This window comes from Myripristis murdjan, chromosome 12, assembly GCF_902150065.1.
Source record: "Myripristis murdjan chromosome 12, fMyrMur1.1, whole genome shotgun sequence".
Taxonomy (NCBI): Eukaryota; Metazoa; Chordata; class Actinopteri; order Holocentriformes; family Holocentridae; genus Myripristis; species Myripristis murdjan.
Window position 1 is genome coordinate 12,191,435 of NC_043991.1, and position 12,810 is coordinate 12,204,244.

Below are 12,810 nucleotides of genomic sequence, written 5' to 3' on the forward strand. Positions count from 1 at the left end.
GATGGAGACTGATCTGCTATGTGTGCGTGTGAAATATGACATTGCCTCAAATAAAACATGATGGATGACGCTCAATAGGCCCCCATACATCACTTATATATTTGCTAACTGGTATGTATATATTTTTGAAATAGTGGCTTATGCAGTACATCTATCATTCTTGTTTGACCACATTTTATGGTTTTGAAACATTTTATACCTGTAAAAGTCAATAACTTCAGTGACTTGCAGTGTTTTGTTCTATAACCATTTGAGGGAGAAAAAAAAAATTCTCACAGATCTAAGGAAAAGAATAACTTCCTGATGCTATATCTGCTCTGTCAAAAAAAAAAAAAAAAGAAAAAGAAAAATCTGACCTTAAATGAACTCTGTCTCAGAAGAACAAAGTCTAGTATTTACTGTCTTGTAAGGCTTTCGACTCTGCACTGGATCTTTTGGGCTTCATTTTCCTATAAATACCCGTGAATTTTGATAGTTCAAGCTACGTTTCACAGTTTCCGTGTGTTAATACACTTAGCACTTAATGTTCTTTTTTTTTTTTTTTTATAAGATTATTTTTGGGCATTTCTGCTTTATTAGACAGTCACAGTGGAAAGAGACAGGAAAGACAGGGCAGACAGAGGGGATGACATGCAGCAAAGGGTCTGGGCCAGATTTAAACCCAGGCTGCTGTGGCTACATGGTACACGCTCCACATGGTGAGCCACCACTTCATATATCACTGTCAATATAACTAGCAGTTAATAATCTTTAACTCTTTTAACCCACCACTGAATGTCACCCACCACTGAATGCCCTCTTGAACTGTCAACACCCAGTATTGGCTCCCTGCTAGGAGTTCATAATACCACTCATTTTGAAGACACACCCCAAAACACTTCAGTACCTCATAGATGCAAATAATACACGACACCATATTGGAGTGATTGTTATATTATCACCTCCTCTTTTCCAAGTTTGTGTCTGTTTACAGTATGATCTAAATACTTTTCATATTCACAGAAAATCGTCTTTTTATTTTTGCAAAGTACCTTTTTGCTGCAAGTCCTCCAGCACGTTGGCATGTCTGACATAATCGCTGGTGCTGTACATGATCTCTCTCTGCCTGGGGCTTAGTCAAGCTTCAAGAAAGTCATGAAATCTCTGAGCTGATGCTGGAGTGGTTCCCAGCGTTTTTTTTTTTTTTTTGGTCTTTTGTCTTTTGCAGCCCTTGAGTCATTTTTCCATGCCAGCAGTACCCTCTCGCTCATATGTGTTGATGATTCTCCTAAGTAACACAATTGATTATTAAATGACAATCATTTGAATGACTCCCCTTTATTGGAAAGACATTTACACTTATTGTGAGTGAAAACTAATTTTCAGACTCATCCAGTTGCAGTTTCAGCTCCTTTTTTTTCATCAGTCACCTGAACTTTAATGAGACATTTGACCTTGTTAGTCTTTCATACGTTTTGATAGGTCTGCAGGCAGTGACAGCTGTTACCAGGCCGTTCTCCACATTCAGCCTGTTTCTCTGCTTGGTTTTGATGTGAGTCAAAGCTGAGAAGGTCACTTCACACGCATAAGTAGATTCAAAACGCAAAAGTTCATTCAGTGCACGTTTTCCCAGCTCAGGATATTCCTTTTCAACATCACATCAAAACTCTCAATGACTTTTCAGCATGTGTCATCTTTAGCCCACAGTCAGAAGACAAATCTATCAGATTTTCCTGCTGTCTTGCAGGAAGACTCTAGCTACTGCTACTTTCATTCACACTGAATGGGTTTCTCACCCAGTTCAGTTTGTCTGACTTTGCTTCAATATCATGGAAATACTGGTTGAAATCAGAGCGGAGTTTGGACAGATGTGCTTTCACCATTTTCACCGCAGGACATCTGTCTATCAGTGGTGGCAAGATGGGCATCAAGCAGCAACAGCTCACATCTCCATCCTTGCATTTCCTCTCCCATAATTTGACCTTCTTTATGCATCCATTCACCTTGTCGTACATGTTAACTATATGTGAGTGCTTGTTTTAAAGTGATAGGTTGAAGTCATTCAGTTAGGTGAACAGACACACAACACATTCGGCGTCGTCCAACTTTGCTGCTGTGGGGGGGTACAAGTGCTCTTTCTGGAAACCAAACAACTCGGTGCGAAATTCAAACACTCTCAGTAGCGTTTTGCCACAGGACAGCCGGCGGACGTCAGTATGAACCAGTAGCTGCTCGTGCTCTGACCCGCTGTCATGACAAAGATTTTGAAAGAGCCTGTGATTCATTTGGCTGGACTGAATGATATTAATCACTTTAACTGCATCATCCAAAACAACACTTAACACAGGGCTCATTCTCTTGCTGGCAAGTGCCCCCCGGTGAATAATACAGTGCATCCACTTTGTGTCATGGCTTACCTTCTTCACACGCCCAAGAAGCCCCTGCACCATCCCATCATGGCTGCCACACTTTCTGTGCAAATGTTATTACAGGGTTTCCACTCCAGATTATCTTTGAAAAAGCTGTCTATAACCTGAAACATTTCTCTGCCAGTAGTTTTTTTTTTTTTTCCCTGTAAGCTTCTTGCAAAACAAAATGTGCTCTTTTATGTCCAAGGAGTTGAGCCCCCCCATGAATATCTGTCATGTCATCCAACTGCAAAGCGAACTGACCTGCTTGCTCCATTTTATCCACTAGTCGTCCAACAATATTAACAGATATATCATCGATCCAGCAGAACAGTATTGTTTGATGATGGAACTGTCTTGAGTGCATCAGCTGCTTTCCTGTCAATCATAGTTTCAGCCAAAACGATGGCCGCAGGGAGGATGAGATTTTCAACAATACAATGTGGCTTTTCTGACTTTGCCACAAGTAGTGACGCAGCATAAAACGCCTCCAGTGCTTTACTTGACACACTCGTCGCTTTCCTCAGTAGTCGTCTGGCTCGACTGGAATTCTTATGCACTGAAAAAGTCCTCAGTTTTACCCAGACTTCCTGAGTGTTTGGTGCTCAGGTGCTGCTGTGGATGGGCTGGCTTCACTGAATTATTTGTCAGAACTCTGCCACAAAGATAACACTGGGGCTTTGCTGGATCCATGAACACAGAGGTACATAAATCAATATAAAATTTATTTTTCACTGTACTGCCGGTGTTTGAGCAAGGCTTCTTTTTTCTTTTTGTCATTGGGCTAACCTAAAGCTGAATCCAGAGTGACAGCAACTGAATGTTTGAGCCATTTTTCCATGTTTGTGTAGTGTAACAATTCGCATCTGCCAGGGAGTCGAGTCAAGTCACTTTTAAAAACAGAGTTGACCAACTACTACTGAACTAGTTGCAGGTGGCATGTACCATTTTTGGCTTGTGAAATGACTTGGAATATTTTCTTAGCATTTTGAAAGTAAAATGTAATCCCTAATCGTACCCCCTACAAGCAGCTCAAGTACCGCTAGGGGTGCATGTACCCCTGGATGGGACCCTCTGCTGTAGAGCGGCAAGGGGCTCTGGGTTTTCTACAGATTGTCGTTCAGCATTTTCAGCCCATATTAACTGTTCATTCCCTCTCTTCTGTTTAACTGATTAACAATTCTGAGAACAAGCCCTGTCACCAGGCAGTCACATGAAATATTAATTACCTTAATGTGATGACATTATTATCTCATCCCACTGTTGGAATTTGTAATGTTGCTTTCCATTTAAAGTCTGAGCTGGCAGGACAGTCTTTAGTTTTGTAGGGTAGCTGGGAGCAGATCTATGTCCCCACGGTCCCTTATGTCCAGGACCCTTTGTTCCCTTGATGTATTTTCATACACTGTTTCAGATATTGTTTTACTGATCATGCACTAATAGATAATGCATTTTTTTTCTCTTTTCATTGTTTTAGGGAACATGCCAACTTTGTTAATGTTTTGTAATGTGAACAAATAAGACGTGAGTCAAAATCAAAGAGTATCTCTGGAAACAGTTTGACTGTAAATTTCAGATATTATTTACTGAACACGTGCTACCAGACCACAGCAGGTGTACAGACATCAAGCTCTTTTTTATGTTGAGGAAACACAGGATTTAGTGAACATTGGCTGGTTTCAGGTTGGAAAATAACAATAATAATACTAATGATGATGATAATAATAATAATAATAATAATAATTATCCGTCAAGGGGACACAGGGCATGGGAATACAGGATGGGCTCCAGCTATTTTGATTTGATTTTAAGTGCATTTCAGATGTTTAACTATTTAACACAGTAGTTTTATGTGGTAGATTAAAAGTTAAATTAAGTGCACTTTAGTCATTAGAAACATATAGATGTGTTGCTCGCCATCCTTTTGTTCACAGTATCGTTGCTACTAGGAACAGTGGCCTGCCTGGCATGCCTGTGTTCAGTTGTGTGCATGTTTGTGTGCATGTTTGTGTGTGTGTGTGTGTGTGAGTGAGTGAGAAAGAGAGATGCAGCAGATTTACTGTAGTGGCTGTCATGTGGGAGATTGACAGGTGATTGGCTCAAACCTTGACCAGTTGTTGACCTCCCTTTGCTGACCTCTTTACACAGGGTCAGTCTGGGCAGGATCTATAAAGCCACACACACACACACACACACACACACACACACACACACACACACACACACACATATTCTCCCACACACACAGCCTTCAGCACACACAATATGGAGTAACAATACTTTAGAAAACATGCTATACACTCCTCCTCTAAAGTAGAAATACAAAATAAATGATCAAATGTCGTTTTCATTTCTTCTATTTTCACAGTGATAATCTCTAAAATATACTCTCCATTATTGTTGCCAGGCTCTCAGTGTCTGCACTTCCTAGAGAACACCTGTCAATCAAACAGTGTAGGCAGGCCTGTGACATCTTCCTCCTTGGGAAATTGGGATTTTCTTTTGATGAAGTTTGGGTTTCTCGAGGTGGTGCTCTTTTCTTTTCATGTCTGTTCAGCCAAAGCGCCTACCACTGCTCAGGCTAACTCCAGTTCTATTTATTCCAAGCAAATCGGAAAAACATAAAACGCATCAGCTCCTGTGCTCCAGAGGGGTTTCGGTGGGAAAAACTGGCAGACAGCGGGTGTTTAAAACAGTAAATGTCTAAACTTCAGTGAACTGGACAGGCTGGATCAGTATTATACCAAGCATAACACAGAGCGGCAAAGTGAACATGTATTTGTGTGTCAATATCACAAGTTAAAAGTTTTCATAGCTTCTCTCATTTTCCATTCTGAGCCATTTTGTGGGATTCCTTCCCCCCTCGTCTTTCTGTTTTCCCTCTTCAACCTCTCTCTCTCTCTCTCTCTCTCTCTCTCTCTCTCTCTACATCTCTCTCTCTCTCTCATGTCCTTTTGACATCTTAATCAGAGCCAAGTCTAATAATAGCCCACGTTGTCACACAGTAAGCAGGGGAAACATAAAAGTGTATGCAAAGCACACACAGCCATAAACGTAAAATGTGCACATTGCATATTCACTTTACTGTGCATTTACATAAGAAAATTCATAGTGGCACTTTAATAAGCCATATACAAGCTGCTTTGCCTGCTGGAAAAGACACACACACACACACACACACACACACACACACACACACACAAACACACAAACACACACAGTCACACAGTCACACACAAATAGAAACACTTTTCTCACTCTAACTCTTTCTCCTTTGCTGAGAACATAACCATTCTCTCTCTCTCTCTCTCTCTCTCTCTCTCTCTCTCTCTCTCTCTCTCCCGCTCGCTCTATCTCTGTCTCTATTAGATGAGTGTAGGCGAACAACAGGATCCAAATAAAGCATCTGCTGCAGTGATGTCAGATGACAGTTATGAAGCAGATTATGGGCTTATAGTCTGAACTCCCTGCCTCCTTTTTGCTCTCTTAACCTCTGACATCTTAACTACGCAATCCTCTTGTCACTAGTTTTCTGTCTCTCCTTCCCATTTGCATTTTTTTTAAAAATTTAATTATTTATTTATTTTTTAACTTTAAAAGTGAACTTCTAAAGTTAACCCATTCAACTTGTATCACACGAAAATAACAAAACATCAATATAACATAACATCTGTCTTTGTCTGTTTTATTGTTCTTCCTTAGAGTCTTTGTTTCTGTATGTAAATCACTACAATGCTTCTGGAGATGGCAGTGTCAAGTTGGTATTACATCTATGCTAAAAGAGCATATATTAAATAATGATAAATATTAAAGTAAAACCAGTCGTGCTAACATTCTCTGACTGTTCACTGTCAGACACATTGGTAGAGTGTAAGCCGATTTTTTTTCCCTTGATATTTCTTGGCACTAATTTAGTGAGATGTATCAGTCTTAATAATCTGAGGATGAGATGTCCTACAAATGAGCATATTTGTGAGTCTCCTCAGCTTGTCTCTCTTTGACCAGCTCAATGTTGTCTTTACCAATGGAAATAAACCAAAAAGTTGATGAACAAAGCATAAAGCAACCTAGTGGACCAGTCACAGTTCTGTCAGTCATGTGTCAATCCGATGCATTTACATTACAGCGGCAGCCTCTGCACACTATGCCAGAGCCACAGACCCCTGCAGAGTAGCTACAGAGGTATTCTGACACAGAAGGGTAAACTTGCATTAAGTGGCAACGCCTCGATCCCCAGTTTGCCTGAGACTGGCGTTCCAGTGATGTAAGTGATCCTTTGAGGTGTAAACCACCAGCTTTGGGAATGTCATAGGAACATGGCCAGGGGCGAGCTGGCTGTAGCCATCAAGGTGAGGCTAGCAACCACAGAGCATTAAGTCCTTGCATCAGCAGCTTGGAAGAACGGAAGAAAGCAGCACAGGCCAGGACACAAGCCAAGCCAATGTCAAAGAGCTAGTGCCGACCAAGAACGATGGTCAGATCGGTTTGCATTGCCTCACTTCACCTCACGTTGGCTGCTAACAGCTGTCAAAGCTGACGGCCAACATGCAGACACATTTTTGCACCTGCATGAGAGGAATAGCTTACCATACCAGGAGGGGCACAAAAAAGTAAAGAATCACAGAAATATAAAGAAAAACATAGTGTGAGCCCTTCATTTTCACAGCACTCTGAATCTATTTTGCACCACCTGATTTGCGTTTCCCTTCTTGTGGCCTGTTTCGCTCAGGATGAGCAGCCAATCAGAAACGTCTCTCCCTCACCGAGGGTCTCCACAGCCAATTATTATCCTGACTCGGCTGTTTGGCCGCTGACAAGGGCCGACTGTGCATGAAGCATCCCATCATTTCCTACAGCTGCCCAATGGCTGTCAGCTTGGTGTGTCAGGGGCTTAAGAAAAGACAGAAGAGTAAAGTAATAAAAAAAAGTAACAAAGGCCAAACTCACTCAATAGCTTATGCGAACAATGGAATTTGTTTCACTTTTAGAATAAGCCGTAGAGTGGCTGTCTTTGTTGTCTGCTTCCGTGCCGGTGGTGGTTTTACTTGTGCTGGTTATCTCAGCCTCAGGCTACAGTTTCAAGAGAGACAGCTCATCAAGATGAGTGACGGGCACGGGGGCACAAACTTGACCAACTGGGAAGGCAGAGGGCGGGACTAACACTACACTTCTGCCTCAGTGTGCAAAGTTGCTTTTTGAAGCCTAATATGTTTACTTACTAGATTTTTACTGACATTTACTAAACCCCATTTGTCCTCCCTCCTCCTTCCCCCTCTCCTTTCTGCTGCTTAATCTTTATTTTTGACATCCACATTTTCACTGCATTTTTCTGTCTTGTTAGATACATTTATATAGTGGTTAAAATTATAATTTCAGAGCAAAAATACAACATTATTGTAGAAGGCGAGAAGACTAAAGACTCAAAGACAAGACTACATTGCACCATGAGTTTGATCCAACTTGCTGTGTTGTATAATACACATTTATGTCTTGATTTATATCAGCCTTAAAAAAAAAAAAAAAGTCGCATATGCTCTAATTTCTCCAATAAGGACATGGGTTAGCCATCCAATAAACCTTTAATTAACTATTTCCATCAATCTTTCCATCTTTCTATCTTTTGGCATCTCATTCTGCTTATGTATCGCTTTCTTACTTTATTTGCCTTCAGCATTTTAACAAGAGCCTGCTCTTATAATAACTCCCTCTTTCTCTCTTTCATGCTGTGCTCTTTTAGCCTCCATCGTCTTAACTCGATTGTGTTGCTCGCTAATAATAGCCCTGGCTTTAACAGAATAGGCAGGGAAACAGAGCAGAAGGGGAGAATGGGGCGACTGCTGGCTGGATTCACATCAGATTTTTTGTATTGTGCAGCCAAATGCATTCTAGGACTTTTTTTTTTTTTTTTTTAGCCCACTGAGTTATAGAACTATTACAGCTCGGGTAACCTTTTCACTTTCAGTCTTTTTTTTTTTTTTTTTAACAAGGATATATTTTGACACTTTATCATATTCGTTCACCTTTGGCTGTCTTAGATTCTAGCAGGTAATGAATAAAACTTTGGCGCACCTGAATGGGAAGACTTAGTGTCAGGTGTTAGGGAGAACATCATTCCACAAAGTCCTAATTACGTTTATTTTTGAAGTGCAAGTGCAGGCAGTGTGTAGGTGTTTTCTCCATTTTCTTGATTCTGGTTTCTCAAAGTTTGAAGAATTGACAAAGCTCAAAGGTGTTCTTGCAACTTCCATTTTAAGGGGAATCAAAAACAACATCTCTGTCAGCGGGCCTTGATCAAGGTGTGTGCAGGCATGTGAGTTTCACTTTCGCTTGAATTTTGGTAGTAAAGACATCTATTTGCAAACGTACTGTCAAATGTTACATTCATGTCATTTCATTGCCTTATATAATCTTGTGAGAGCTAACTTACTCAAGGCACTGAAATAATGTGAAAGTAAGGAGTGCTCCTCCAATTAGCAATCTTGAATTGGCACTGTGGTAAAAATCAGCAAAGGACTTCCAGAGTGACACAAAATGTAATAGAAATATAGAGATCAGACGCAACTAACTTGTGCAACATCAAATTATTCAGTGAAGCCTTGAAAACAGGAAAATAATGCGCCTAGTGAGAGCAGGTGAACATAGACTGGCTATATCTCTGCATAAGCAGAAAATAGATGTAGACATGCATGTGTATAGATAAAGCCAACCTGCGTTCACCTGCTGCCATTATCAGCTGAAGCCCTTGTTGATCGGCTGCAGCAACAATTTCAAACCATTTCACTCGTCCCAGTTCACCACCCATGCTTGTACTGCATCCTCTGATTGATGACATTAAAATCATGATATGTCCATGTGTGGTGTGACAGGGCAGCATTTAGTCACTCAACCACTGGAGTGCCACTGGTTTGATGCTCCATTATCGAAAGTGGCTGAAAAGTGATTAACAGCTGTGTCGTTTTGATGTCTGGGGCGGCAAGAGCAGACACAGTCAAACTTTTAATTTCACCAAACTGTCAACATAGATTAAACCGTGGAGCCGACCCATCAGATTTGTTGTGTTGTGTCGATCCAAAGTGAGATACCTACACTTTTTGGTGATACGGCTTCCTGAAAGGCGTGGCATTGGAACAGATTGTTACACTTTTTTTAAGGGCTGGTCGGCAACCTGTGTTGAACTTTAGTGAAAATGAACCCATTTACAGCCTGGACCCCGCTGCGTGACACACATGGAATGGTGAAATGCAGGTAATAATTGGATTTCCCAAACCGGATGTATTGCACATTGGAGTGGTCCTCTGGTGAAAATCCCACCCATGCTGTGGCGCTGCAGTATTATCATTGAATAATATTAAAAATATAAGTGTGCCATTTTGGTGTCTGTGTCTGTGGAATTGGGGTGATCTGATGTTGTGGGGGTGTTGAGCGGACACATGCTGAGTGTTTAATTATCTCTGGGAGTCTTCACAGCTCTTGCCTTTACTTCTCATCTATTTTCATCCCTCTCTATACATTGTGAATTTCTTTCTTTCTTTCTTTCTTTCTTTCTTTCTTTCTTTCTTTCTTTCTTTCTTCTTTCTTTCTTTCTTTCTTTCTTCTTTCTTGTGCACACTGCTCGCTGCATACATAATTTTAACAAGGCCAGTTCAGGCTTTCCAGCTCCCTATCTGCAAACTGCAAGGAGGCCGAAGAGATTTGTTTTTGCTGATTTGCTTAGTTTTTGTTTGGGGTTTTTTAATTTTTTTTATTTTTATTTATTTATTTATTTTTTGTTTGGTGGTTGTTATTATTTGTGTGTCCTTAGCTGGTGTGAAATCCCGCCTTGTCATCTGGAGAGTTGGAGAACTGCTGAATTGGAAAAGTACAGCTGGTGTCAAGGTCTGGAAGAAGGAGAAAACAACAGAGGAAACTGTGTGTGTGTGTGTGTGTGCATCTGTGTGTGTGTGTGTGTGAAGGGGACAGACAGGGAGAGAAAGCAATAGAGGGAACAAAGGAGACTGAGAGAGAAGAGGATACACAGAGAGGGGAAAGGCAGATGGAGAAACAGAGCGCATAACTGAGAGAAAAGATGAAAAGTAGAGGGAGATGTTGGGCTGGAGGAGGGCTGTTCTGGTCTTAAAGGTGATGTTTTGCATCATAGCACATTCTGCCAAGATGCTGCATGGGTAGCATCAGCAAATCTCTCCCACCTTCAACTAGTTGTTTTTTCTTTTTTTCCCTCCCTTCACTGAGGCGAGCAGGCAGGCCACATCTCTAGAAATAAATAAATAAATAGCCTTTCAACCACTGATTCCTCTAGAGAAAGTGACAAGTGCCAACCTTGACTCCGTGCATGAAAACAGCAAACAAAATGGCAAACAAACAACAACTCTTCTATCTGAGGTGCTGAGGCCATACACATCTGCGGGTGCACATGTAAGCTAATGTGATAGGTGACAAATTATTGTTTTATTTGCATTGATTTGCGGGATGCGGCTAGGAGACAAAGCTTTACACGTGACCTCTGTAACGTCTGGGGTTCGCCGGGCAAACCATGGTCGAGGCCTCTGGCAGAGGTGAGGTTGCTGCCTTACGCGCAGGTGGAGTAGAGCTGTGCTTTGCTCAGGTTCAGTGTCAAAGTTGGTAGCATTGCTTGTGGGTACGTGGCAGCCAAGATCAGGGTTAAAAATAATTACATTTACTACAATTACTGTGACTCAGTGCCTTTTTGTGTGCTTTTGGCTTTCTGAGTACTTTTTAAGTCAGTAATTTTACTTTTACTCAAGCACATTTTTACTGCACTTCAAAAATCTACATCTTAACAGTGTATTTAGTCTAATATTCAGTGTTCTTTTCCGAAAAACAGCAAAAAAGTGGGATGAAATGATAGAAATAACCCCCCTTTGTTTCAAATGCTAATCTACTTGATTCAAGACAAAAAGAAAAAGTTCAGTTTTCTTCATACTATTGGGCTAATTTGCCTTTTTCAGCCTTTTCTCTGCTTCCCAGAAAGTGAAAAATGGAAATAAGCGGGATTATCTCATCCCACTGCTAGATTTTCTTTGAAGAACTTTGAAGAAAAAAAAGAGATTTTAATGCTCAATACGAGACTAAAGGACTAAGAGGATGTTCTGTACTCTTCCCACCTCTGGCCAAGTCGCCTGGCCTTTTGACAGGCTGCAAAACACGTTCAGGTAGAAAGAATCAAGTTCCAGAGAATAAATTCTTGTTGTTCAAAACTTGGGAAATCCTGGCCCAAACAGGATTACCGACCAATGAATTCTTGAGATTATACCAGCGTTCCAGTGCCAAGGGCGTAAGTGTTTTTTAGTCTCATCTACATTTAGGAAAAAAAAATATATATATACCCTTTCTGGCTTTAGCGCTTTTGCTGTAGCTAATGGTTCAGAAGTCCATATTGCTATTTTGGGGATGAGTTGTCATCCTTGTAAGCCCTAAATTCCTAATCTTTTCCTCAGCCGAGCATCCAAATGATTTAGTGGGCCAGTGAACCATTTTTGCTCCCCAACTGATTTTGGAAAACAGGATTCAAGTTGAAAGAAATATAATTTGAAGAGCTCTAATCCAAAATGCAATAGTACAGCTCTATTTGAGAGAAACAATCATCTCCTGAGCGTTTCCATTTCGTCGGCCAACATCTTACTACAACTACGCACTTTTACGTCGATTTAGTCGCTGAAAAGACACCAAAATGATTATGGAGAACCTAAAATGAGGCCACACGGGGTTTAAAAGTGAAAGATTAGCACATGACTATAGGGGGCTGTGTGGCAAAATAAAATAAAATATTATCTTTTACTTCTCTGGTGCATTGTTTTGATGTGTACTTAATCTTTCTTCACTGCTTGGTCTAAAACAAGGCTGTCCTTTGCCACAAAAGAATATCAGGCTTTGTGAGAGCTAAAGCACAGATGCAATGTTGAATGACACACAGCGCCCACACTTTGTTTTAATTTTGTCCCAGCAACTTTCAACGCTCTTTACACTCATTTTCAGCTTGTGCACACCTCATTTTGCAGAGAAACAGCTCCTTTTGAACTTAAATTTAGCTTGAACAGCAGCAACACCTCACTGGCTCGGACGCTTGGACTCCCAGCTAATACTCATTAGTAATGTGAGTAATGAAGAAATTTAAAAGGGGCATAATCTATGACTTTCATTGAGCTGTGCTGGCAACAAAAGAAACTGCAGCCTTGATAGAACTTGCCTCCTACACAAGTCTGTGAGCTCCTCTTCCACAACACAATGCTAGAAATCTGGACAGTGTCTTTTGAAAGCCAGTCATCGCAAAAACCTGGTGAAATAATGGTTGAGTCACTAGCGCCGATCAAGAGGCACATCATCGCCCTGCAGATATGATCACAGTGATTTTGAGATATATGAGGCTGCAGAAATCTTCCTTATTACACCTTGAAGCTCATTCGAC